The 27,569-nt window shown below is 42.5% G+C and overlaps 1 protein-coding gene across 2 annotated transcripts in view; it reads left to right on the top strand.

The window, feature by feature from the left end:
• The window catches only part of GATAD2B (GATA zinc finger domain containing 2B), a 79,033-nt gene that overhangs the window by 26,722 nt on the left and 24,742 nt on the right, over positions 1–27,569 (top strand). Inside the window, exon 2 of one of the 2 annotated variants that reach the window (XM_059673762.1) lies at positions 15,605–15,673. The exons of the other annotated variant lie outside the window; for it this stretch is intronic. The gene's annotated coding sequence lies outside the window, so the exon portion shown is untranslated. The remainder of the gene's footprint in view (positions 1–15,604; positions 15,674–27,569) is intronic. 2 annotated transcript variants of the gene reach the window in all.

The following is a 27,569-nucleotide window of genomic DNA, read 5'->3' on the forward strand; positions in this document are numbered from 1 at the left end:
TATGTCTTTTTTTAATTATTATTTGAGGTATGTTTTGGTATTGATGCAGTCATTTCCTGTCTTGGATGTTGGCTTTGGAAACTAAACAGTTAAAGCATCATGATTTGAGAGGAAACTAGCTCTCACGAATGAAGGCAAAGTTTGGCACTAGGCCAGAATAATTGGGAGCGGGGGGTGGGAGGGAGTTAGGGTGGGGAGACTGATTTTTTTTTTTTGTATCACAAATGACTTTAAAAAATTAAGAGATAATTCTATGTCCTGAGGTTATAAACCGGATACAACTGGTTTTTCTCCCCCCCTCCCCTGCCCCCGCTAGGCATCATGGGTAAAAGTAAGCATCCCCTTGTTTCTTTTGTTTAATATAACAGTACGCCATGTGATTGGCAGGGCAGTGCCCGCTTGGAGAGACTGGGTTTGTGCAGGTCTCTCGAGGGGGCTGGCACGTATGGGGCCACTCTGTGCCGTATGATAGAAAATATAAAGGGAACCTTCCCTCTCTACCCCCTCTAAAAAACACCAAAACCAAAACCCAATCCCATCTCTTATTCCTCTTTTCCTTCTTTTTCTGTATCCCCCCTTTTCTTGTCTCCAGCTTTCCTGGCAGCTAGAGGAGGGAGCAGAAAAATGTATACCTGTAAGTACTTTTAACTGTCTTGCTCCCCCTCCCCCTTTTTTTTCTAAAAGCAGAAACTCAAAATTGTTCTAAATTTCTCACAGCCTTTTCCTATGTGTAGAGATGATATGCCGAGGTTTCTGATGAGAGTGAAGTAATACATACTTTTGCTTTTTAAAATTTGTTGAGGAGTAATTGTTTCTCATAAAAAGCTTTCGGTTTGGATCCTCAACCCTTGTGCTTCATCCTTTTGCTATAATAGTCTCTGGCTTCTAGTTTTCTTTGAGCTAAAGCTGTAAGAGGAATATTATGCTAACGTTTTCTTTTTAAAAAAATATTTTTCTTTTGTCTGTAGCAATGATGGTTCTAGTTCCCCCTTACCCTCACTACCCACCCCCTCCCTTTTCCATGTCAGCTCCAACCCTGCTCTGTGAATGGAATCAACCAGCTGACTGAGTGCTGGCATCATGCCAGTGGCTGCAAAGCAATGAGAATATGTGCACTCCTGTGTGTATGTGTATACAGAACACAAAGGGAAAGGCCTGCAGTCTAGGAAATCACAGGCTATTATGTAAGGAAGTCTGCGTCATCTCTGCTTACTTGGGCTGATGGACAAGGAAAAGGGGAAGGCTTATTAGGGCAAGAAAAAGATCCTTTTGACACACACATACATACACACACTTTTTTACTTGCTGTCTTTAAAAAAAAAAATTTGTGTTGTAGCAATATGTGAAAGAGAGCTTTTCTGTTCCAGTGGTAGTGACCATGTTCCTAGTGGAAGTAGTAACTCTTGGGAGGTGAAGCAGTTTGTTTTCTATCTCTTCTTCCTGTCCCCATTTAGAGTTATGTTTATTTGAAGAAGAGGGGTGACTGGAAGAGAAATGCCTCCTGGATTTAACAGCTGTAATTTGTTAAGATATTTTTATTTCTCTCCAAACTTTTTTTTTTTAAATATATTTTATTGATTTTCTTACAGAGAGGAAGGGAGAGGGATAGAGAGTCAGAAACATCAATGAGAGAGAAACATCGAACAGCTGCCTCCTGCACAGTCCCCACTGGGGTTGTGCCCGCAACCAAGGCACATGCCCTATGACTGGAATCGAACCTGGGACCTTTCAGTCCGCAGGCCGACGCTCCATCCACTGAGCCAAACCGGTTAGGCTCCAAACTGTTTTTAATCATTCAGGGTTGCCAAAGGTACAAGGGTGGGTGGGCAACAGGATGCTCTTAAGGAGAAACAAAAACCAAATAATAGAGAAAAAAATACCTATTAGCTACTTCTTTAAGTTTTCCCCTTTTTCTCTTTTCTCTCTTTAAAAAAAAAGTATTGATTGGTTTTGAGAGAGAGACAGAGAGAGAGAAAGAGAGAAATCGATCTTCTGTCCCACTTAGCATTCATTGGCTGATTCTCATATGTGCCCTGATCAGGATCAAACCCACACCTTGTTTGTATCAGGACAGTGCTGCAACCAACCGACCAACTGAGTTATCTGGTCAGGGCTTCTTGTTTATTTCTTTTTTTTTCCTTTCCTTTTTAAATGAATTTTTTGAGGTTACATTGGTTAATAAAATTATATAGGTTTAAGGTGTACAGTTCTATAATACATCATCTGCATATTGTGTGTTCACCACCACAAGTCATGTCTCTTTTCATTTATCCCCCCCTTTGCCCTCACCTGCCTCCCCCACCCCTTCCCTTATTTCTCTTATTTCTTGTTGTTCTATTTAGAACATTATAAAAGTGGCATAATCCCCCCTCTCTACCATCTGTTGCAAAGTTACAGTTGTACAAAAGAAAAGAAGGAAAAAGAGAGATTTAAGCTTCCAGATATTGCAGGTGACACAATTTTGGGATTCAGTTGGAAAAATGTATCTCTTATTGGCTATTAGAAATCTAATATTCATTCAGAAATTGTATTTCAGCTTACCATCAGTTTACCATGGTGCCCTTTTTCTTTTTTTTTTAAATATATATTTTATTGATTTTTTTACAGAAAGGAAGGGAGAGAGATGAGAGTTAGAAACATCGATGAGAGAGAAACATCAATCAGCTGCCTCCTGCACATCTCCCACTGGGGATGTGCCCGCAACCCAGGTACATGCCCTTGACCGGAATCGAACCTGGGACCCTTCAGTCCGCAGGCCGACGCTTCATCCACTGAGCCAAACTGGCTTCGGCTTTTTTCTTAATTTCTCTATGTGCTTTCTAGGTGTGGTACATAAATGAAGTAACTCTTGTATTAAGTGGAAATGTGAAATAAAGTATATTAATGAATAACAGAGAGTCATACTGTAACAGTTGTTTTATGAGAGTTTATTTTTGCCCCTGTCTGACCATTCAGAATAATGCAATAATTAGGTATGGAGAGCTTAGCATGGGAGGGAACTTTTGAACTAGTTTATCTTATAATAAGGTTTGTCAGGTTGTAGTCTGGAGGTAGTGCCTTAATTTAATGTTTTGGTTATGAATTTTTGTTCTAGCTACATTTTCACAAGCAACAATCTTTGAATAGATGTATATTTTTCAGTTTTGGTGCAAGTGTTAGGAGGTACTTAATGATGTTATGCTTTTTTTATGGGTTGGCAGATGGATTTACCAGAGTGGCTGGATTGCTTATTCCCTAGACTGCCCCAGATATTTCCCCACCCTGAGTAGCTGGAGCCTACTCTTTCAAGTTTCCTTTATCAATGAATTAAGGGAGATCATTTTGCAGTCAGATGAATACTAAAAGACCAAACAGCAACAGTCCCGCATACCTGAAACCTAGAAGGCTAGAAGATACAGTCAGAGTTGTGAGATTCGCTAATTCTTAGAAGTAATAATTACCTTTTTGAATTGATATTGTCTTCTTATACTATTATTTGGTAATGCCATGGGCACCATTTTACATGTGTTATATGTGTGGTATTGTCATATCTTTTATACTGGTTTACATTGAATATAAAGGGAAGGGAAGATGTAAGGATTATTTCATTCCTTACCATCTTCTCTTTTTTTAATATATTTTTGTTGATTTCAGAGAGGAAGGGAGAGAGAGAAACATCAATGATGAGAGAATCATTGATTGGCTGCCTCCCACACTCCCCCTACTGGGAATCAAGCCCCCAGACCAGGGATGTGCCCTTGACCGGAATGGAATCTGGGACCCTTCAGTTCATAGGCCAATGCTCTATCCACTGAGCCAAACCAGCTAGGGCACCATTCTCTCTTAATTTAAGATTCTGTCTGTATGATGCTTGCTTATTGGACTGATAGGTGTTTTTTTTTTTTAAAAAAAATATATTTTATTGATTTTTTTACAGAGAGGAAGGGAGAGGGATAGAGAGTTAGAAACATCGATGAGAGAGAAACATCGACCAGCTGCCTCCTGCACACCTCCTATTGGGGATGTGCCCGCAACCAAGGTACATGCCCTTGACCGGAATTGAACCTGGGACATTGCAGTCCGCAGGCTTCGCTCTATCCACTGAGCCAAACTGGTTTGGCTAGACTGATAGGTTTCAAAGAGGCCTTTTTGCAGCCTTTGACTTTTAACTTTTCTCTTGGTACCTGAAAGCCGATTAGAAGGAATAATCTTATGGTTAGGTAGTTATCATTAATGAGGCATAAGTTAAGTTAGCACATTCTATTAGTAGTAGATTTTTTTCTCTTTTCCCCCTTTCTGCTTAATTCTCATAGGCCCATTTTACTGGTTAGGGCTATCTGAAGAGTAGTTTTGAAGAATGTATGAAATCTGCCCTTTGACTGCCTCTGTTCTCTTTATTCTAATATCACCTGTTTTAAATTATGTCTGGCAGATTTCCTTTGGTATATATCAGAATTATTGTGCTGATTTATATTTTTATAATATATAACATATTAGTATAATAATATATTTGTGCTAACTTATAATGTGACATTGGGGAAAGGACTGCTTACCTCCTAATCCATTAGTTTTTTAGGCAGCACATCTTGTCACAGTTAAGCATATGATCCTTGGTGCATATTATTAGACAGTATGTCATCTAAAATAGGCTCTTCCTTCAGAATATGAGCCAAGGTTTGTGTAGTAAACTCGATATAGAAAAGACACTGTAAGAGCAAGTAAATGACAATGGTCTGTTTTAATTTAGAATTACTATCTTATCAGTTTGGATTAAAAAACCAAAGTGACAGTATCCTATATAATAAAAGGTTAATATGCAAATCAACTGGACAGCAGAATAACCAGTCATTATGATGCGCACTGACCACGAGAGGGCAGATGCTCAATGTAGGAGCTACCCCCTGGTGGTCAGTGCACTCTCACAGGGGGAGCACCACTCAGCCAGAACCTGGGCTCACAGCTGGCGAGTGCAGTGGCAGTGGCAGGAGCCTCTCCTGCCTCTGCGGCAGTCCTTTGAATGTCTGACTGCGGGCCTAAGCTGTTAGTTGCACATCCCCCAAGGGCTCCCGGACTGGGAGAGGGCACAGGCTGGCCTGAGGGGACCACCACCACCACCCCCCCCCCCCGGCCCAGTGCACGAATTTCGTGCACTGGGCCTCTAGTAGATAATATAGTATGATGATTAAGAACATGGACCTTGTGGTAAGAAAGATCTGTGTTTGAATCAGGCTTAAGCATTTACAGACTAAGACTTTGGAAAGTTATTTATTGTATCTCTTCTGTAAAAGGAGAAATATTTAAATTACTCTAGCCCTTTTTGTTTTATTTGTTTATTTTTATAATATTTTTATTGGTATTTAGAGAGAAAGGAAGGGAGAAGGAGAAGGGGAAACATCGATGTGAAAGTAGAACATCGACTGGCTGCCTCCTGCATAACCCCCACTGAGGCTTGCACCTGAAATACAGGCATGTGCCCTGACCAGGAATTGAACCAGCAACCTCTTGGTGCATGGGATGACTCCCAACCAACTGAGTCACATGGGCCAGGGCTTAAAGTCCCGCCCCCCCCCTTTTTTAAAAACATTTTTAATTTATTTTTTTACAGAGAGAAAGGGAGAGGGATAGAGAGTTAGAAACATCGATGAGCGAGAAACATCCATCAGCTGCCTCCTGCACACACCCTACTGGGGATGTGCCCGCAGCCAAGGTACATGCCCTTGACTGGAATCGAACCCGGGACCCTTCAGTCCGCAGGCTGACTCTCTATCCACTGAGCCAAACCAGTTAGGGCTTAAAGCCCTTTCTAAGGGCTTAAATGAGATAGTGCCTTTGTAGAGCATTTTAGCACAGTGCCTAGCAAATAATAAGAGCTCAGTGAATGTTAGTTATTAGTAATATTCCTTGCTATTGGGTTTGTTTACTACTGTTTTCACAGTTTGTATTAGTTTCTTTTAGCCAATCTGTGGCTACCTCCTTACTTTACTGTGGGCAGATCTTTTGAGTTAGATTTGATTGATTGACATATAGGTTGAAAGTCTGGAATCAGCAAACTACAGCCACTGCCTATTTCTGTAAAGTTTTATTGGAACATAGCCACACTCATTTGCTCATAACAGCAGAGTTTAGTAGTTGGCCCACAAAGTCTGAAATATTTACTGTGTGGTTCTTTATAGAAAAGTTTTCCAGACCCATGGTGTAGATCAAGAGTCGTCTTCTTTTTTTTTTTTTTTTCTAGAAGAGTGAGCCAGGAAGAAATTCTAGAAATCAAAAGGGAAGTAATTAAAATAGACATTTAAATGGACCAGAAGGAATTAATCATTTCAGATTTGTAGGAATGGAATTTTGTAGCTTTGGGAATAGTAAGAAGAGGGCCCATTATAGCTGATAACAGTTGAGGGAAAGTATTTACGATTTGGAGTTGGTTAGGCAATAATAATGCTTATGTAGTCTATTAGGAACATTTCATAGTAGTGGGTATTAAAGGAAAATATAAAGAAAGAAGGTTTGCTACCAAGTAGTTTGCATTAAACCTGGAAAATAGTATTAATTGGTGGGTTACCTATTAAACAAGTATATTAGAGTATGGAAGCAGTGTCCCATGTGGTCTGTGACTCCTGGGGATTCCCCTAGATCCTTTCAGAGAGTCTTGTGATCAAAATTATTTCATAATAATACAAAAGCATTTTTGCCTTTTTCACTGTGTTGACATTTGCGCTGATGATCTAAAATCAATAGTGAGTAAAACTGCTGGTGCCTTAGCACGAATCAAAACAGTAGCACCAAACTATACAAGTAGTCATTGTATTCTTCATTGCCATACATTTAAACTTCAGGAAAAAAATGATCCAGTTTCACTAAGGATGTTCTCTATGAAGCAGTAAGAGTGAATTTTATATAATTTTGACCTTTCAGAACATGGCTTTTGAATATTTTGTGTGATAAAATGGGAAATACTCATTATGTACTTCAGCTATATATTGAAACACAATGGTGTCTCAAGGAAAAGTACTGATTGAATTGCAAGCAAACTAGCTGCTTTCTTCATAGAACGCTGTTTTTACTTGAAAGAATAATCTGTGAACTATGGTCTTTTGATTTGGATATTTGGCAGACATATTCTTGAAAAATTTTAAGGAAAACAACTATTTGTGCCCAGTAATAAAACTTAAATAAAATTAAACCATGAGTTTGACAGCTTCCCAGAAATAACTTTCCCAGTGCGATTAATGGTGATGTTAACAAATGTAATTAAAAAAAAAATCTTCATTGTTGAGAGTATTACAGATGTCCTCCCCATCCTAGGCTTTCACCACCCTATTGTCTGTGTCCATAGGTAATGCATATATGCAATAAGATATTTTGTTAATATCTCTCTGCCCCTTACTCTCCTCCCCTCTGAGATTAATCAGTCTGTTTCATGTTTCCATGCCTCTGGTTCTATTCATCAGTTTATTTTGTTCATTAGATTTCTTGTTCATTTATTTTGATTTTTAGATACAGCAATTGATATATACATATGTATATATACATATACATATATATACTTATTACCATTTTATTGTTAATATTTTTATCTCTTTCTCTTCCTCTTCTTAAAGAATATCCTTCAACATTTCATGTAATACTGGTTTCGTGGTGATGAACTCCTTTAGCTTTTCTTGTCTGTGAAGCTCTTAATCTGACCTTCAATTCTAAATGATAGCTTTGCTGGGTAATCTTGGTTGTAGGTCCTTGCTACTCATCACTTTGAATATTTTTTGCTACTCCCTTCTGGCCTGCAAAGTTTCTGTTGAGAAATCAGCTTATTGTCGTGTGGGCACTCCCTTGGTGTAGTTACCTTATAGGTAACTAACTGTTTTTCTCTTGCTGCTTTTAAAATTCTCTCTTTGTCTTTAACCCTTGGCATTTAAAAAAATTATATATTTTTATTGATTTCAGAGAGGAAGGGAGAGGGAGAGAGAGAAACATCAGTGATTAGATAGAGTCATCTATCCGCTGCCTCCTGCACACCCCCTACTGGGGATCAAGCTCGAAACCTGGGCATGTGCCCTTGACCAGAATTGAATCCAGGACCCTTCAGTCTGCAGGCTGACGCTCTATCCACTGAGTCAAATTGGCTAGGGCTAACCTTTGGCATTTTAATTACGATGTGTCTTGGTGTGGGCCTCTTTGGGTTCCTCTTCTTTGGGACTCTCTGCACATTCCGGACTGTAAGTCTATTTCTTTCACCAAGTAAGAGAAGTTTTCTGTCATTATTTCTTTTTGTTGTTGTTAATCCTCATCCAAGGATATTTTTCCATTGATTTTTAGGGAGAGTGGAAAAGAGGGAAAGACAGAGAGAAACATTGATGTGAGAGAAACACATCGATTGGTTGTCGCCTGCTAGAGCCCTGACCAGGGCCCAGGCCAGGGAGGAGCCTGCAACCGAGGTACATGTCCTTGGCCGGAATCGAACCTGAACCTTTGGTTTGCAGGCTGATGCTCTATCCACTGAGCCAAACTGGCTAGGGCTGTCATTATTTATCTTGCTCTTTTTCTCCTTCTGGCACCGCCATAATGCGAATGTTGGTACACTTGTTGTCCCAGAGGCTCTTAACACTATCTTCATATTTTTGGATGCTCCCCGCGCCCCCCCCCCCCACTCTTCTGATTGGGTGTTTTTTGATTCCTCATATTCCAAATCGTTGATTCTCAGAATCCTCTATTCTACTGTTGACTTCTGTAAAATTTTTTCAGTTAATGTTTGCTTAATTTCTGACTGGTCCTTTAACATGTTTTTGATGTTCTCACTAAGATCCTTGCAAGTCTCACTAAGTCCCTTGGCGCTCTCATTAAGATCCTTCAGTTAACCTTATAACCATTTTTTTTGAACTCTGTGTCTGGTAGTTTGCTTGCATTCATTTCATTTAGATTTTCCTCTGGAGATTTTGTCTGATCTTTCATTTGTGATGTGTTTCTTTGTCTCCCCATTTTGGCTGCTTCCCTGTGTTGTTTCTATGTATTAAGTAAGTAGAGCTGCAATGTCTACTAGAATTCGTAGAGTAGCCTTGTGTATTAGGTGTCCTGTAGGGCCCAGTGGCTCAGCCTCCCCAGTTACTTGAGCTGGGCACTACAGGTGTGATCCTGTGAGGGCTTGTGTGCACAGTCTTGTTGTTAAGCCTTGATTGCTGTTGGCGTCACTGGGAGGAATTGACCTCCAGGCCAATGGCTGTGAAGACCAGCTGCACCTATACCCCTATGGAGCAGGACTTGCTTCAGTGGGGCTTTCGTGTTCACTGAGTCTGCTCCTTGAATATGTTGCTTGTGGATATGTAGAGTTGTAATATGGCATGGTCTGAAGCTGTCCGCCAGGTGCACTGGCTCTGGGGCCTCCTGGGAGGTGCAAAGTCAGCCACTGTCTGGGGCCGAGTGATCTGCAGATGGTTGCTATTTGTATTGGGCTTGGAAGTGCCCAGACAAGGCCAAGTTGTGAAGCAAGGCAGGCTGGTGCTAGTGCTGGGTCTTGGGCCTCTTATTGATAGGTATAAGGCAAGCTGATGCCAGCTGCTGCTTGTTTAAGAGATTTTAGGAAAGCCTGAAGCCTGAGCCAGGACAGGCTATTCATTTGGAAAAGCTGCTGCAAACAGCTTAGGGCTGCAAATTGGGTGGGGTGGGGTCTCAGGGAATCACCAGGATGGAGTGAACAGTGTGAGCCCTGCTGAAGGAAACTCAGATATGGCTGCCAGTCAGCTCTGGGACTGGGGAGGTCCCAACATAGGAACAATGACCCCTGTGAGCACCTCCATCTGGGAGAAAGCCACCACCAAGTTCCTGTCCCATGCCAGACAATCCAGTTCCTCCCGGTATGTCTCTGGTTCCCCCAATGCCGCCACCTAACACTGGAACTCAGAGGGATCGAATCCGAGTAAGTCCCTGTGCCAGCCCTTTAAGAGGGACTGCCTGGGTCTTCAGCAGCTTCTGGGCCACTCAGCCACAATCCCTGCTGGTTTTTACAGCCTTAAGTTATGGGACTTTCTCTTCCCAGCTCTGGAACCCTGGGCTAGGGGTCTGGTGTGGGTCTGGAACCCCTTGCTTCTCAACGGAGGCCTCTGCAGTGGAGATATCCCTTCCAATTAAAAATATGCCACACGTGTGTGTCCAACCAGCACCTTCTATGCCCCCGCTCCTCCTACCAGTCACAATGTGCTTTCTTCTTTACTTTTGTAGTTGCAGGACTTCCATTCAGCCAGATTTCATGTGGTTCTGAATGATGGTGGTTCTGTATTTTAGTTGTAAATTTGATGTGGTTGTGGAAGGCCACAAGTACTAGCATTTACCTACACCGCCATCTTGCACAAATGTGATTTTTAAAACTATTGTATAATGAAATATGTCAACATTGAAATCTACATGACGTAGTGGACCAGAATTTTTCAGATGACCAATGCTTGAGATGTAACAAAATAATTTTTGGGTAAAAGATCCATTCAGAGTGTAAGATAGGCCAATGTATTTTAATAATTATAATAATTATAAGGTATCAGATTTCACATTGCAACAAACATTTAGAAACTACTGTGTTGGGTGTTTTTTTTAAATGAGGTAAAATTCGTATAACATATAATTAAACATTTTAAGTTGTGCAATCCAGTGGCATTTAGTATGTTTCACAGTGTTGTGCAACCATCACCTAAATCAAATTCCAAAATATTTTCATCACCCCAAAAGGGAACTTGTACACATTAAGCAGTCATTCCCCATTTCTCCATTTTCTAGCACCTGGCAACTACTAACTAAGCTGTTTTTTGTCTTGATAGATTTATCTATCCTGGATAGTTTATCCTATATAATAAAAGGGCAATATTCAAATAGACCAAACTGCAGAACCGAACAACCAATCAAAGCATAATATGCTAATGATATGCAAAGGCTGCTCAACTGCTCACTATGACGTACACTGACCACCAGGGAGCAGATGCTCTGACCGGTAGGTTAGCTTGCTAGTGGGGTCAGGCCAATCAGGACTGAGTGAGATGGACCTGACACAACCTGGAGCCCTCCCGTGGTCCCTCCCCAGCCTTGATCGTGCACTGGTGGGTTCCCTCAGCCTGGCCTGCACCCTTTCGCAATCTGGGACCCCTTGGGGGATGTCAGAGAACCGGTTTCAGCCTGATCCCGCAGGCCACTCGCCTTGGGAGGGTGCCAAAGGCAGGGCTTATGGCTGGTGAGCGCTGCTGTGAGCCTCTCCTGATTGGGACTGGTTGGGCACAAGCCCACAGCAGGCACAGTGGGGCCAGGATGAGCAGAAGCGGCAGGTAGGAGGTTGGACTGTGGTTTTGGCCCGATCCCTGCAGGCCACTCAGAGGGATCCCACCTGTGCACATATTTGTGCACGGGGCCTCTAGTCCTCCTATCGAATAATAGAGAAACATGGTAATTAACCATAACTTTGCTACCCTTCCCATTGGCTAATCAGCGAGGTATGCAAATTAATTGCCAACCAAGATGGCGGCCGGCAGCCAGGCAGCTGAAGCGAACAGGAGGCTTGCTTGCTCCAGTGATGGAGGAAGCCAAGGTTCCCCGCCTGTCGCTGCCGGCCTCTGAGCTGCAGTCTAAGAAACAATATTGCAATTATAGAAGGTAAATAAACCCCAGAAACCTGCTGTGAGCCGTCAGAGCTGGAGTGAGCAGGACCGCAACAGTGTTACAATTATAGAACCCAAACAAACCCAGATACCTGCTTTCAGCAGCCGAGGTCTCAGAGCTGGAGCTGAGCCTCAGAGCTAAAGCTGGCTCTCAGCTCCAGTGACAGCCATAGAAGATAAATAAATCCCAGAGTAAAAACAAAAAGGAAAAAAAGGAGAGGTTGGGAGCTTCAGTCACCCGCCAGCCTGAAAATGGCCCTGAGCCCCTCACCCAGACTGGCCAGGCACCCCAGTGGGGACGCCCACCCTGAAGGAGGTGTGACCAGCTGCAAACAGCCATCATCCCCTCATCCAGGCTGGCCAGGCACCCAAGCGGGACCCCCACCCTGATCCGAGACACCCTTCAGGGAAAACGAGCTGGCTCCCATCTGTGCACCAGGCCTCTGTCCTATATAGTAAAAGGGTAATATGCAAACTGACCCTAACAGCAGAAGACCTGGGAATGACTGGTCACTATGACACACACTGACCACCAGGGGGCAGACGCTCAATGCAGGAACTGCCCCCTGGTGGTCAGGGTGCTCACACATGGGAGGAGCTCTGTTCAGCCACAAGCCAGGCTGATGGCTGCCAGTACAGCGGTGGTGATGGGAGCCTCTCCTGCCTCCTCAGCAGCGCTAAGGATGTCCGACTGCAGCTTAGGTCTGCTCCCTGCTGGCAAGTGGGCATCCCCCAAGGGCTGCCGGGCTGCCAGAGGGATGTCGGATTGCCATCTTAGGCCCAATCCCCTGGGGAGCAGGCCTAAGCCAGCAGGTGGTCATCCCCTGAGGGGTGCCAGACTGCGAGAGGGCACAGGCCTGGCTGAGGATCCCCCCCCTCCCCCGAGTGCACAAATTTTTGTGCACCGGGCCTCTAGTATAAATATAATTATACAAGTGTGACCCTTTGTATCTGGCTACTTCCACTTAGCATAATGTTTTTGAAATTCATCCCCGTTGTAGCATGTATCAGTACTTTACTCCTTTTTTTGCTTGAGTAATATTCTACTGTAGGAATACAGCAGTCCTCAAATAATGTTGTGTCATTATTACATTGACGAGAAAAAGAAGAAAAAAAAGATTTCTGGCCAGGACCACTGTGTGGAGTTTGCATGTTCTCCCTGTGTCTGCATGCATTTTCTCTGGGCATTCTGGTTTCCTTCCACACCCCAAATATGTGCATGTTAGGTTAATTGGTGTATCTAAATTATCTCGGTCTGAGTATGGGTGTGAATACTTGCTACAATGGAAGGGCATTCTGTCCAGGGTGGTTGGCTCCCTCTTGTGCCCTGAGCTGCAGGAATAAGCTCTGGCCACTCTCAATCCTGAACTGGAATAAGCAGGTTGGGAAATAATTATCTTACTCATTTTTATTAATCTTTAAAAAATATGGATAGCTTATTTATCTCAGTGTTAATATTAGGTCTTAATTTAGAAGTTTGGTAATGTTTTGTGACCAAAAGTATGCTGTAGAAACTTATGTTTATCAATTAGCCTATGGCAAAATTGGTTTCATTATAAAATTGCAGTTTCCTGCTCTGGCTGAGTAGATCAGTTGGTTGGAGTGCCATTCCAGTATGCCAAGGTTGTGGTTTGATTCCTGGTCAGGGCATATTACAAGAACCAACCAGTGAATGCATAAATAAATGGAACAATGAATCAAAGTTTCTCTCTCTCTTCCTTCCTATCTCTCTCTAAAATCAATATAAAACATTTTTTTAAAGTTGCAGTTTCCAAGAACTTACTGATGTTGTTAAGTGAGGACTTACTGTATATCACATTTTGCTTATCCATTCATCAGTTGATGGACATTTGGGTTTCTACCTTTTTGGCTATTGTGAATAATGCTACCAGGAACATTTTTGTACAAGTTTTTGTTTGAATACCTGTTTTCAATTCTTTTGGATATTTTTCTATGAATGGAATTCCTGGGTCATATGATAATTCTCTATTTTTGATTATTCGAACTTTTTAAGGAACCACCAAACCATTTTCCAAAGCAACTGTACCATTTTACACTCCCACTAGCAATATACTAGGGTTCTACTCTTTCCACAGTCTTTTTTTTTTTTTGAATTTTTATTTTACTTTATTTTATTTTTTAATTTTTATTTTTTTATTGCTTAAAGTATTACAAAGGGTATTACATATGTGTCCATTTTATCCCCCCGCCCTAGACAGTCCCCTAGCCTCCCCTATTCCCCAGTGTCTTATGTCCATTGGTTATGCTTATATGCATGCATACAAGTCCTTTAGTTGATCTCTTACCCCCCTAACTCCTGCCCTCCAACCCTCCCCGGCCTTCCCGCTGCAGTTTTACAATCTGTTTGAGGCAGCTCTGCCTCTGTATCTATTATTGTTCAAAAGTTTATAATGGTCTCTATTGTCCATGAATGAGTGAGATCATGTGGTATTTTTCCTTTATTGACTGGCTTATTTCACTTAGCATAATGCTCTCCAGTTCCATCCATGACGTTGCAAATGTCTTTCCACAGTCTTGTCAACACTTGTCATTTTCTTTTTGATAATAGCCATCCTAGTGGGTGTGAATTGCTATCTTATTGTGTGTGGTTTTTTTTAAATATATATTTTTATTGATTTCTAGAGGAAGGGAGAGAGAGGGTTCATAGGTTGATGCTCAACAACTGAGCCACTCCGGCCAGGCCATTGTGGTTTTGATTTGCAGTTCTCTGATGACTAATGACATTGAGTATTTTTCATGTATTTATTGGTCATTAGTATATTGTCTTTGTTTTTTTGTTTTTAAATATTTGTATTGATTTCAGAGAGGAAGGGAGAGGGGGAGAGAGATAGAAACATTAATGATGGGAAAGAACTATTGATCTTCTGCTTCCTGCACAAACCTACTCAGGATCAAGCCTGCAATCCGGGCATGTGCCCTAACCAAGAATAGAACTGTGACCTCCTGGTTCATAGGTTGACACTCCACCACTGAACAACACCAGCTGGGCCTTTTTTTTGTTTTTAAAAATATGTTTTTATTGATTTTAGACAGAGAGGAAGGGAGAGGGAGAGAGAAACATTAATGATCAGCTGCCTCCTGAGCCAGCAACATTCTGCCAGCAACTCAGGCATGTGCCCTGATTGGAAATCAAACTGGTGACCTTTTTTAAAATATATATATATTTTATTGACTTTTTTACAGAGAGGAAGGGAGAGGAATAGAGAGTTAGAAACATCGATGAGAGAGAAACATCTATCAGCTGCCTCCTGCACACTCCCTATTGGTGATGGAATTGAACCTGGGACCCTTCAGTCCACAGGCCGACGCTCTATCTACTGAGCCAAACCGGTTAGGGCAAACCGGTGATCTTTTGTTGTATTGGATGACACTCAACCAGCTGATCCGCACCAGCCAGGGCTGCCAGATTTATTTCTAACCTCTGGTTCATAGTCTTGTCAGCGATAATCTATATATATATAAAAGCCTAAGAGACTGTTCATCTGGTAGCTATCATGCGCACTCACCACCAAGGGCCAGACGCTGAACACACAGGCATGGAAACATGGAACAGACTGATAGATCTCAGAGGGAAGGGGTGGGGAGGGTGGGAAGAGATTAACCAAAGATCTTATATGCATACTAGAGGCCCAGTGCACGGGTTTGTGCACCAGCGGAGTCCCTCGGTCTGGCCTGTGGGGATCGGGCTGAAACTGGCAGTCTGACATCCCCTGAGGGGTCCTGGATTTTGAGAGGGCGTAGGCCAGGCCAAGGGACGCCACCGATGCACGAGTCTGTGCACCGGGTCTCTAGTGTAATAAGCATTTACTTTAGGATCTGACATGTCCTGCATTTTTCTATCTTACGCAGTGATCAGAGTGGTTTCTTTTTGTTCCATGTTATCTAAACCTCTTAATGAGAAGTGATTAATAGAGCTTAGGTATTCACATTGATGCATATTCTTCTCAAGCCCTTATCCATACCCTTTTCTATTCCACCAGTTGCTGAATCCAGAGATTGCTACCTGTAGGACTGTGTAGAAGCAACCTCTAAGATGATCCAATAAAATGGTACATTTGGAGATAATTTCATTCTTTTAGCATTTAAGATAAAACCTGTTCTATAACCATTTTGTTTTCCCTTAGGGGCTTTTACCCCCACTTGAAGAATTTGTTTTGCAGTTTGGTTTGTGTGTATGAGAGTTTCTTTAGGGAACTGAAATAGAGAGGTTGCAGAGTTAATTGCTGGAAATGATTGGCTGCAGGAAGCATTAGGTAGCTTGGAAGGAGCTCAGATATCTCATTCGCTCAGCTATCTGATGTGCAGAACAAGACCATTGCTCTGTGATCTTTGCCAAGACCTGGAAGTGCAACTTGCTTTTACTTTGGTGGGAGACAAATGGACATTCATTCAGCTGTACACAGTTATAAGTAGAGGTCATGAGCCTACTCATCTCTGAAGCACTGCTGAGATAGAATTTATTTGTATGATTGTTTGTCACGTACATGAATTGGCATTAGAGAAACTTCATTAGGCCTACTATGGAATAAATACCTAGCGAGGCTGCTATTTATAACATTCTCCCTTCTCTGATATGACTGATTTAGTGCTATACAGAGTTATGAACATTCTTTTTTTTTTTTTAAGAGGGTGGAAAGGAAGGAGAGAAACAGATAGAAACATGCAGGGCCAGGGATTGAGTCTGCAAACAAGGTAGGTGCCCTTGACTGGAATCGAACCCAGGACTCTTCAGTCCACAGGTTGATGCTCTATCTACTGAGCAAAACTGGCTTAAGCCATGAACATTCTTGAGGGATATTTAGAAGAAATTTTCATGATGCCAAAAACTTTTGTGAGACTTTCCTAAGGTTTGTAGATTCTTGCTGTTTGCCTGCCATGTCCACGTCTCAGCTCTTGTTTCCTCAAAGTACAAAAATATGGTTACCCTCACAGGCCAATAAATTCAGATTTATTAGTCTGATTATGATAATATACTAGAGGCCCGATGCATGAAATTTGTGCAAGACTAGGCCTTCCCAGCCGTGGCAGCTGCCTGGATCCCTCCCTTGCGGCCAGCCATGGCAGCTGCTTCGGCTGCAGCATCCGACTTCCGGAAGGACATCCGGTCTAATTAGCATGTTACATTTTTATTATTATAGATGGATATGATAAATACTTGGCTTATATGTGTGCTGCTGTTTTCATATGTGGTACCTGTGGCAGACAATAATTAAGTAAAAGTCTTTACTGATGAAACAGAATGTTATAGGTAACCACCATCAATAAAATGAAGTTGGCATGAGAGTTGAAACCTACTTAACCATCCTTGGTGTGGTGGAAAGAGGGGTGTACTGGGCATTGGAGTTAGACCTAGGTTTTAATCATGACTCTTCTATTTATTTTGTGACGTTGAGCAGGTTTATTTAGTCTTTCTGAGTCTCAGTTACTTCTTTCTGATAGGATGGGGATAATGTGAATTTCATAGGAATGTTCTGAGAATTAAATGAAATATTTCTCAGCCAACTAAGCCACTCCGATCAGGGCTTTAACATCTTTATTGAAACATATTACACATATCCTAAATTTACCCATTCAAAGTATACAATTCAATGGTTTTAGTATATTCAGAGTTGTGCAACTATCACTGTAATCTAAAATTGGGGGGGGGGAGGTTGGGGGTTAATGGGGGGATGAGGACACATTTGTAATACCTTAACTAATAAAAAAAAATGTTAAAAAAAACTAGAACATTTTCATCACCCTAAAAAGAACACCCCCCCCCCCCCCACACACACACCTATTAGCAGTTATTCCTTATTTTCCTCTCTCCTCAGCCCTAGGAAACCACCTATCTACGTTCTGTTTCCATTCTCCTTCAAGCCTTTTCTGGACTTTTCATATAAATGGAATCATACAATATATTACCTTTTATGACTGGCTTGCTTCACTTAGCTTAATGTTTTCAACTGTCATCTATGTTGTAACATATATCAGTACTTCATTCCTTTTTATTATTATTGATTTTCTGAGAGAGAAGAAGGTAGAGGGAGAGAGAGAGAGAGAGAGAGAGAGACATCAATTTGTTGTTCCACCCATTCATGCATTTATTGGTTGACTCCTACATGTGCCCTGACCATCAAACCCACAACGTTGGTGTATTGGGACAACACTCTAACCAACTGAGCTACCTGGCCAGGGCATTAAATTCCTTTTTATAGCTGTACAGTATTTCATTTTATAGATGTACGTTTGTTTGTTTAGTCATCAGTTGGTGGACATTTGGGTTGTTTCCACTTTTTGACTATAATGAATAATATTGCTATGAACATTCATGTACAAATTTTTGTGTGGAGATAATGTTTTCAGTTCTGTCGGGTATATATCTAGCAGTGAAATTGCTGGATTGTGTTGTAACTGTGTTTAACTTCATAAGGAACTTCCAGGCTCTTTTCCATTCCCATCAGCAGTGTATGAAGATTCCAACTTCCCTACATGTGCCTTTAACACTTATTATCTGTCTTTTTAAATTATATCCACCTTTCTGCATTCTCACTTCTATGGTACTCTGTCCTTTTTGAAACCTGCCTTTGTCTCACTGTACCCTCACCCATCCCTTCAACTCAGGGGTCTGCCTGGCTCCCTCTCATTTCCCCCACACCATGTCCTAGAAACTCTTCTAAAGCAATAAATGAGGGCAGTTGTGGAGCTCATCCCATTGTCTCTTATCCCTCTGGGATTGCTGTCCTTTGTGCTTGGTGTCCAGTGTCCTGAGACCCTTGTTTCATGTATTTTGTCTGGTTTTATTGTTTCAGGTGGGAGGGTAAATCCAGCCTGTGTCACGCCATCTTGGCCAGAAGTAGAAATCGCAGCATTGCTTTTAACATCTACAAATTGATGCCTAAAAAGTGTTGAACTGGAGAATGGATTATTAAATTGTATGTTTTTGCTGTGGAATCCTACACAGCCGGTAAAACAAATCAACTAGCCTGGCCAGAGTGGCTCGGTTGGTTGGAGTGTCGTCCCATGCACCAAAAGGTGGGCCTGTTTGACTCCTGGTGAGAGTACGTACCTGGATTGTGGGTTTGATCCCTAGTCAGGGTGCACATTGAAGGCAATTGATTGATGTTTCTCACATCCATGTTTTTCTCTCTCTCTCTAAGCATGTCCTCAGGTGAGGATTTTACTAGGGCTTCATTTATTTAGGTAAATTTTAAATACTAAAAAACTTAACATTGAAAAGCAAAATGAGCCCAGCTGGCATGGCTCAGTGGTTGAGTGTCAACCTATGAAGCAGGAGGTCACTGTTCAATTCCTGGTCAGAGCTCATGCCCAGGTTGCAGAGCTGGATCTCCAGTGTGGGCGTGCAGGAGGCTGCCAGTCAGTGATTTGCTCTTATCATTGATGTTTCTATCTCTTTCTCCCATTCCCTTCCTCTCAGAAATCAATAAAATAATAATATATTTTTTAAAAGAAGCTCTAGTATATGTTGTTTAATTTTGCTTTTTAAAAATTTTTTTTTTTTGCCCTAACCGGTTTGGCTCAGTGGATAGAGCATCGGCCTGTGGACTCAAGGGTCCCGGGTTCGATTCTGGTCAAGGGCATGTACCTTGGTTGCGGGCACATACCCAGTGGGGAGTGTGCAGGAGGCAGCTGATCGATGTTTCTTTCTCATCAATGTTTCTGACTATCCCTATCCCTTCCTCTCTGTAAAAAACCAATAAAATATATTTAAAAAAAAATTTTTTTTTTTTTATTGATTTCAGAGAGGAAGGGAGAAGGAGAGATAGAAACATCAGTGAGAATCATTGATTGGCTGCCTCCTGCACGTCCCCTACTGGGGATCGAGCCCACAACCCAGGCATGTGCCCTGACCGGGAATTGAACTATGACATCCTGGTTCATAGGTCCACACTTGACCATTGAGTGACACCGGCCAGGCCAAGCACTACTTTAAAAAATAAAATTTATAAATGTATACAAACTACTATATTTTATTACTTATGGATACATACATATGAAATAAACTTATAAAATATTCATTAGAGCCCTATCTGGTTTGGCTCATTGGATAGAGCATCAGCCTGCGGACCAAAGGGTCCCAGGTTCAATTCCGGTCAAGGGCACATACCTCCGTTGCAGGCTCCTCCCCGGCCCGGGCCCTGGTTAGGGCTCGTGCAGGAGGTAACCAATCAATATGTTTCTCTTACATTGATATTTCTCTCTGTCTTTCCCTCTTTCTTCTACTCTCTCTAAAAATCAATGGAAAACTATCCTTGGGTGAGGATTAAAAAAATAAGTTCATGAGAATAATAATAAATTCATCATAATGAATTCTGGGGAGAGAGGAAGGAGGAAGAATAAAGAATAGTTTGGGGGGGCCTAACCGGTTTGGCTCAGTGGAAGGAGCGTTGGCCTGCGGACTGAAAGGTCCCAGGTTCGATTCTGGTCAAGGGCATGTACCTTGGTTGCATGCACATCCCCAGTAGGAGGTGTACAGGAGGCAGCTGATCTGTGTTTCTCTCTCATCGATGTTTCTGACTCTCTATCCCTCTCCCTCTCTATAAAAAAATCAATAAAATATATTTTTAAAAAAAGAATAGTTTGGGGGTAAAGTTAGGGTGCTTCAACTGTATCTGTAATGTTTAATTGCACTGAAAATAAATTAGCCACATGTATAACAAATGACTAATGTCTAAAATATGTAAAGAACTCTCAAAACTCTACAGTAAGAAACCCAAACAGTTGAATTAAAAAATGGGCAAAAGATACTCAACATCATTAGCCACTAGGGAAATACAAATTAAAACCACAATGAAATACCACAACACATCTATCAGAATGGCTTAAATAAAAAATGACAGCCCTGGCCAGTGTGGCTGAGTGGTAGAGTGTCAGCCTGTGCACTGGAGGGTCATGGGTTCCATTTCTGGTTCAAAAGCATGTACCTGGGTTGCAGGACCGGGCGTGTGTGGGAGGCAACCAATTAATGTGTCTCTCACATCAACGTTTCTCTCTCCCCATCCCTTCTACTCTATAAAAAATCAATGGAAAAATTATCCTCACTCCTTGGGTGACAATTAAAAACAAAATAAATAATAATGACAACACCAAATGCTAGTGAGGATATGAAGAAACTGGAAATATATGATGGTATAACTACTCCGGGGAGCAGATTGCCAGTTTTTTATAAAACTAAACATTCATTTGCTATGTGACTCAGCAGTCATACTCTTGGGCATGGATCCCAGATAAATGAAAACTTGCGTTCTTCCAAAAACTTATATATGAATGTAGTAGCTTTGTTATAGCAAAAAACTAGAAAAACTCAGTTGTCCTTCAGCAGGTGAATAATTGTGGTACATCCACACCATGGACTGACTATTTAGCAATAAAAAGGAACAAATTATCAGTACATGCAACAACTTGGAAAAAACCAATCCCAAAGTTGTATACTGTATATAATTCCAATTAATGTATTTTTTAAGATTTTAAAATTGGTTTTTAGAGAGGGAGAGAAATACTGATGTGAAAGTAAAACATCCATCGACTGCCTCCTGCATGGCCCCTACTGGGGCTTTAGCCTGAAACCTGGGCATGTGCCCTGACTGGGAATTGAACCAGCAATTTTTTGGTGAACAGGACGACACCCAACCAACTTCTTTTTTTTGTTAAAGAAGTACTGTTTTGCTTTGTAAGGACTATTATGTTCAGTATAAATACTGAAAACTCTTCATGAAGTAATATGGTCTTTTAGACTGTTGCTACTTCAGACTTTTAAAGTCAATGTTATATTATTATAGTCTTAAAGTTCATCATTTTTTATAATTTTTTTTAACTTTGTTGACAATTTAAAATTTTTTATTAATCCTCTGATGTAAATGAGAGAACAAATATAAAGGAACTTGTATTTGCCTAGTAAATACGGAGTCAGTAGATGCTAATTTGTTTTGCTAGCCTTCTCTCTTCCTTCATTCTCTCCCCTTTTAGGGTCCTCAAAGTCTTTTTTGCCAATTTGGATTTTGGTTTGGGGGTAACAAGTCAGAAACCTGACAAGCATGGGTCTAACTAAGGCTGTGTTGCCATCTGGCTATTCTTGTTGTTGTTTTGTGGGGTTTTTTGTTCTTTTTTACAACAGTCAATGGTAAAGTTAAAGCTGGGAATTTTTTTGCTGTAATTATTGGACACAACTACTCTCTTCTTGAGTCTCTGCTTTAATTTGTTGACATGTCATACTTTGCGAGTTTCCCCCTAGCTCTCCGACCAACCAGCCCTTAAATGCCTTGTCCATGGTTTTATCTTTGGCCATTTTCCTTTTAACTGTACATTCATTTTTTTCTGGGGTTTCACTCATCTGCATACTTAAATCACCTCTTTTAATCATTCAGATAATTATCTCCAATTCTGGTCTACGCTCTGATTCTTTTTTGTATATGTCGTGTATCTACCTGTGTTTTGGATATCTTAACTTTGATTTCATATTGGCACTTCTGACAGAGTTTTTCTATTAGGATATTTTCAGTTTAAGTAGCAAAAAACCTACTTCATACTGGCTTAAACATTAAAGGGAATTTATTGGCCTCTATAACAGGAATCCAGAGACTAGCTCTAGGGTAGTTTGGTCTGGTGGCACAGCTATATAATTAGCTGCCATATCAGTGCTCTACTCTGCAGTGTCTGCTTTATCTGCAAGTTCTCTTCCTTCATGGTTACAACGTGGCTGCTGGCAGCAACATGCCAGGGCTCTCTATTTTCTTATTTGTATTCAGAATAAGAGAACAGAATTAATTGGATTTGGTGACTTAGATTTAAGAGTCAGGGAAAGTCAGGGATGATTCCCAGGGTTCTAGCTTTTGCCTCTGGATAAATTGAATTCTCTTCACTGAAATATAGGAAAGAAAAGCAGGATATAGGAAGGCAGAAAAAATTGAGTTCATGTAAACATCCAGGTACTTATTTCAGTTATCTGCACATCTGTCTTCTATCAGAATGAAATTATTAAAGATAGTGACCTAATCTTTTACCATTATTCCTAGCACCTAACCCTGAACTTGGCACATATTTGGGGCAAGGGGGAATGGATGTGTAAAGATGTGACTATACAATCCTGCTTCTTAAAATTATCTAGGTCTGCCCCTGAGGAGACCCCAAAACACTGAACTTATATGAGTTCCTAATTTTAAAATTAGGTGGAGCCCTAGCTGGTTTGGCTCAGTGGATAGAGCATCAGCCTGCAGAGTGATGGGTCCTGGGTTTGAATTTCGGTCAAGGGCATGTACCTCGGTTGCAGGTTCCCTGGCCCTGATCAGGGTGCGTGAAGGCAGTCAGTCAATTTGTCTCTCTCATATTGATGTTTCTCTGTCTCTGTCTCTCCCTTCTACTCTCTCTAAAAATAAATAGAAAAATATCCTCAGGTGAGGATTAATAACAACAAAAAATTACGTGGATATCATCACTAATCTATTATATAAAAAGCCTGTGGTCGTCACACCATCACGCCGTAACAACCGATCAGCAGGAGGCTGCGTGTGTGGGGTGGGCAGGGCTGCATGTGTGGCAGGGTGCGTGCAGGTGGGTGGGGACTTGACTCTGGAGGACTTGACTAGAGGCGCGGGTGGGTTTCTGGGTCCCGTCTCCGGGACTCTTTCTGGGTCCTAGGTCTCGCATGATTTTGCGCACTGGGCCCCTAATAACAATTATAATGGCAGTAAGGCAGTATTTATACAAAACATCAAGAAGACAGGTCTTATTTGAGTTTGCAGTGGCCATTTATTCAGAATTCTTTGTAAGTAAAGTTATATAGAATCCAAATTCATATTTCTAATATATGTGTTCATATTTTATACAAATAAATGTCTTTACAATACCAACTATTGAATTATTTAAATTACTTGGCCTTTAGGGTGGGGTATTTTGTTTTTTGAAAAAAAGTTTGGTGTTTTTTTTGTTTGTTTTTTTTTTAAATATATTTTATTGATTTCAGAGAGAGAGAGAGAGAGAGAGAGAGAAACATCAGTGATGAGAGAGCATCATTGATTGGCTGCCTCCCGCATGCCCCCTACTGGGGATTGAGCACACAACCCTGGCATGTGCCCTTGACTGGAATCAAACCCAGGACCCTTCAGTCCACAGGCTCTGTACACTGAGCCAAACCAGCTAAGGCAAGAAACTGTTTTTATTGATTTCAAAAAGAGGAAGGGAGTTAGAAATATCAATGATGAGAGAGAATTGTCCATCAGCTGCCTCTTGCACACCCCCTCCTGAGGAATTGAGCCTGCAACCCAGGCACCTGCCCTGATCAGGAATTGAACCATGACCTCCTGGTTCAACCACTGAGCCACACTGGCTGGGCTAGGGTGCTTTTTTTATGGAATAATCATGGTGTTTGAATATCAGGTCTAACCGTTTACAGTATAGACTCTAACTACACAATACACACTGTAGAAGTTAAGTGGAGGAGGCATAGATATCAGCCGGCCATAAATTCCTCCTGTGCTTAATACATCTGTGTGCAGAGAGATGTATTGTATAATAGGTTTTTGAAGTGGGCTCGATCATTGTTGGAATTCTAGATTCACTACAGCTTTGGAGTCTTAGGATACTTGTTTGACACTTTTCCCATCCATGAAGTAGGGATAATACCTCATTTATTAAATAAGAACACATGATAAAGTGCCTACTAGCATGTTTGGCTTTTAATCAGCTACATAAGAAATATTAGCTGTTATTATTAGCAGCCCAGAATAAACAAAAAAGGTTTGTTAAGCTTTAAAAGGCAATATACAACATTCATTTTTATAGAATTTTTGTTTTGCTTTTTGGAGAGAATTTTTATATGACAAGTTTACATTAAATATTATTTTTTTACAGCTATCACCACAATCCAATTTTAGAACATATCCATCACCCCAAAAAGAAGCTTGGGCTATTTTATTCAGTCTCATTACATTGTATTTTTTTAAAAATTTTTGTGACAGCTGAAACCGGTTTGGCGCAGTGGATAGAGTGTCGGCCTGCGGACTGAAAGGTCCCAGGTTCGATTCCGGTCAAGGGCATGTACCTGGGTTGCGGGCACATCCCCAGTAGGAGATGTGCAGGAGGCAGCTGATCGATGTTTCTCTCTCATCGATGTTTCTAACTCTCTATTCCTCTCCCTTCCTCTCTGTAAAAAATCAATAAAATATATTTTAAAAAAAAATTTTGTGACAAAATATATGTAACAAAATTTACCATTTTTAAGTGTACAAATTCAATAGCTTTAAGTACATTCACAGTGTTGTGCAACCATAACCACTATCTATTTTGTTTTTTAATCTTTATTGTTGAAAGTATGACATATGTCTCTTTTCCCTCATTGACCCCTTCTAGCCCACCTCCACCCCCTACCCCAGGCCTTCACCACCCTATTATCTGTGTTCACAGTCCAGTCCATGCTTCCATGTTTCTGGATCTATTTTGTTAATCAGATTTCACATATGAAAGTGATCATGTGATACTTGTCTTTTTCTGACTGGCTTATTTTGCTCAGCATATTACTCTCCAGGTCCCTCCATGCTGTCTTAAAGGGTAAGAGATCCTTCTTTTTTACTGCTGCATAGTATTCCATAGTATAAATGTACCACAGCTTTTTTAACCCACTCGTCTACTGATGGGCACTTGGGCTATTTCCAGATCTTAACTATTGTAAACTGTGCTGCTATGAACATAGGAGTGCATACATTCTTTCTGATTGGTGTTTTGGATATATTCCTAGAAGTGAGATCACTGGGTCAAATGGCGGTTCCATATTTAATTTTTTGAGAAAACTCCATACTGTTTTCCATAATGGCTGCACCAGTCTGCATTCCCATCAGCAGTGTGCTGGCTAAGGTTCCCTTTTCTCCACATCCTTACCAGCACTTGTCATTTACTCATTTACTAAAGGCCCAGTGCATGAAATTTGTGCACGGGTAGGGTTCCTAGCAGCTGCTGCCAGGGCCTCCTTTCCCCCGGCTACCTGCTACCGCCACTGCCACCAGCCGGGGCCTCCCTTCGCACCTGCGTTGGCCTGGTGCTGCCCGCTTACCTGCTCCACCATCTTACCGCAGTCCTGCTCTCGCCGGGGCCCATCGGGGCTGGCAGCACCGCGTCACTGATGCCCACCATATTCCACGCCACCCCCTGGTGGTCAGTGCAGGTCTAACTCCTGGTTGGTCAAACTCCTGCCCATGGGGACAATTTGCATATTAGCCTTTTATTATATACTGGAGGCCCAGTGCACAAAAATTTGTGCACTCAGGGGGGGTGGGGGCGGCCCTCAACCCGGCCTGTGCCCTCTCGCAGTCTGGGACCCTTTGGGAGATAACGACCTGCTGGCTTAGGCCTGCTCCCGGGTGGCAGAGGGCAGGCCTAATCCCTAGGTGCAGCCCCTGGTTGGGCTCAGAGCAGGGCTGATTGGGGAGTTGGGGCACCGCCCCTGTCATGCACAGAGCAGGGCGGATTGGGAGGTTGCGATGCCACCCTCAGGGTAGGGTCAATCAGGGGGTTGGGGCACCGCCCCCTGTCACACTCAAGGCAGGGTCGATGGGGAGGTTGCGGCGCCACCACCTGTCACGCACAGAGCAGGGCCAATCAGGGGGTTGGGGTACTGCCCCCTGTCACGCACAGAGCAGGGCCCATCAGGGGTTTGGGGAGCTCCCCCCTGTCACTCACAGAGTAGGGCCGATAGGGGAGTTGGGGCACTGCCCCCTGTCACACACACAGCAGCGCCGATCAGGGGGTTGGGGCGCCGCCACTGTCACGCTCAGGGCAGGGCCGATGGGGAGATTATGGCTCTACCCCATCATACACAGAGCAGGGCCCGTGGGGTGGGGGGGTTGGGGCGCCGCACCCTGTCACACAGAGAGCCGCAGGGCGATCAGGGGGATGCGGAGCTCCCCCCTATCAGGCACAGAGCAGAGGCAATCGGGGTTGGGGTGCCTTCCCCTGTCAGGAACAGAGCAGGGCTGATAGGGAGGTTGTGGCCCCGCCCCCTGTCACACACAGATCCGCAGGGCGATCAGGGGGTTTGGGCGTTGCCCCCTGTCACGCTGATCCCGGTGCCGGGAGGCCTCTCGGCTCCGCTGATCCCGGTGCTGGGAGGCATATTACCCTTTTACTATATAGAATAGAGGCCTTGTGCATGGGTGGGGGCTGGCTGGTTTGCCCTGAAGGGTGTCCTGGATCAGGGTGGGGGTCCCCACTGGGGTGCCTGGCCAGCCTGGATGAGGGGATGATGGCTTTTTGCAGCTGGTCACACACCCTTCAGGGTGGGGGTCCCCACTGGGGTGCCTGGCCAGTCTGGGTGAGGGGCTGAGGGCTGTTTTCAGGCTGGGACTGAAGCTCCCAGCTGTTCCTTTTTTTCTTTTTTATTCTGGGCCAGCTTTAGCTCTGGCTCCAGCTCTGAGGCCTCAGCTGCTGAAAGCAGGTATCTGGTTTGTTTAGGTTCTATAATCGAAACTCTGTATCAACTCCAGCTCTGAGATCCCAGCCGGCTGAAAGCTGGTTTCTGGGGTTTTGTTTAGCTTCTATATTTGTTACAATGTTTCAAACTGCAAGCTCAGAGGCCGGCAAGGCAGGCGGGGAACGTTGCAGTCCTCCGTCACTGAAGCAAGCAAGCCTCATGTTCAGTTTAAGCTGCCTGGCTGCTGGCCGCCATCTTGGCTGGCAGTTAATTTGCATATCACCCTTATTAGCCAGTGGGAAGGGTAGCGGTCGTACGCTAATTACCATGTTTCTCTTTTTATTAGATAGGACTAGAGGTCCAATGCACAAAATTTGTGCAAGGGGGTTGGCCCTCGCAGCCCCGGCTTCGTCCAAACAGTTGTTCTGCTGTTCGGTCTAATTAGCATGTTAGTTCTTTATTATATAGGAGGATTGAGGTTAACCATTCTGACAGGTGTGAGGTGATATTTCATTGTTGTTTTAATTTGCATCTCTCTGATGATTAGT

The sequence above is a fragment of the Myotis daubentonii genome, chromosome 18, assembly GCF_963259705.1.
Source record: "Myotis daubentonii chromosome 18, mMyoDau2.1, whole genome shotgun sequence".
Taxonomy (NCBI): Eukaryota; Metazoa; Chordata; class Mammalia; order Chiroptera; family Vespertilionidae; genus Myotis; species Myotis daubentonii.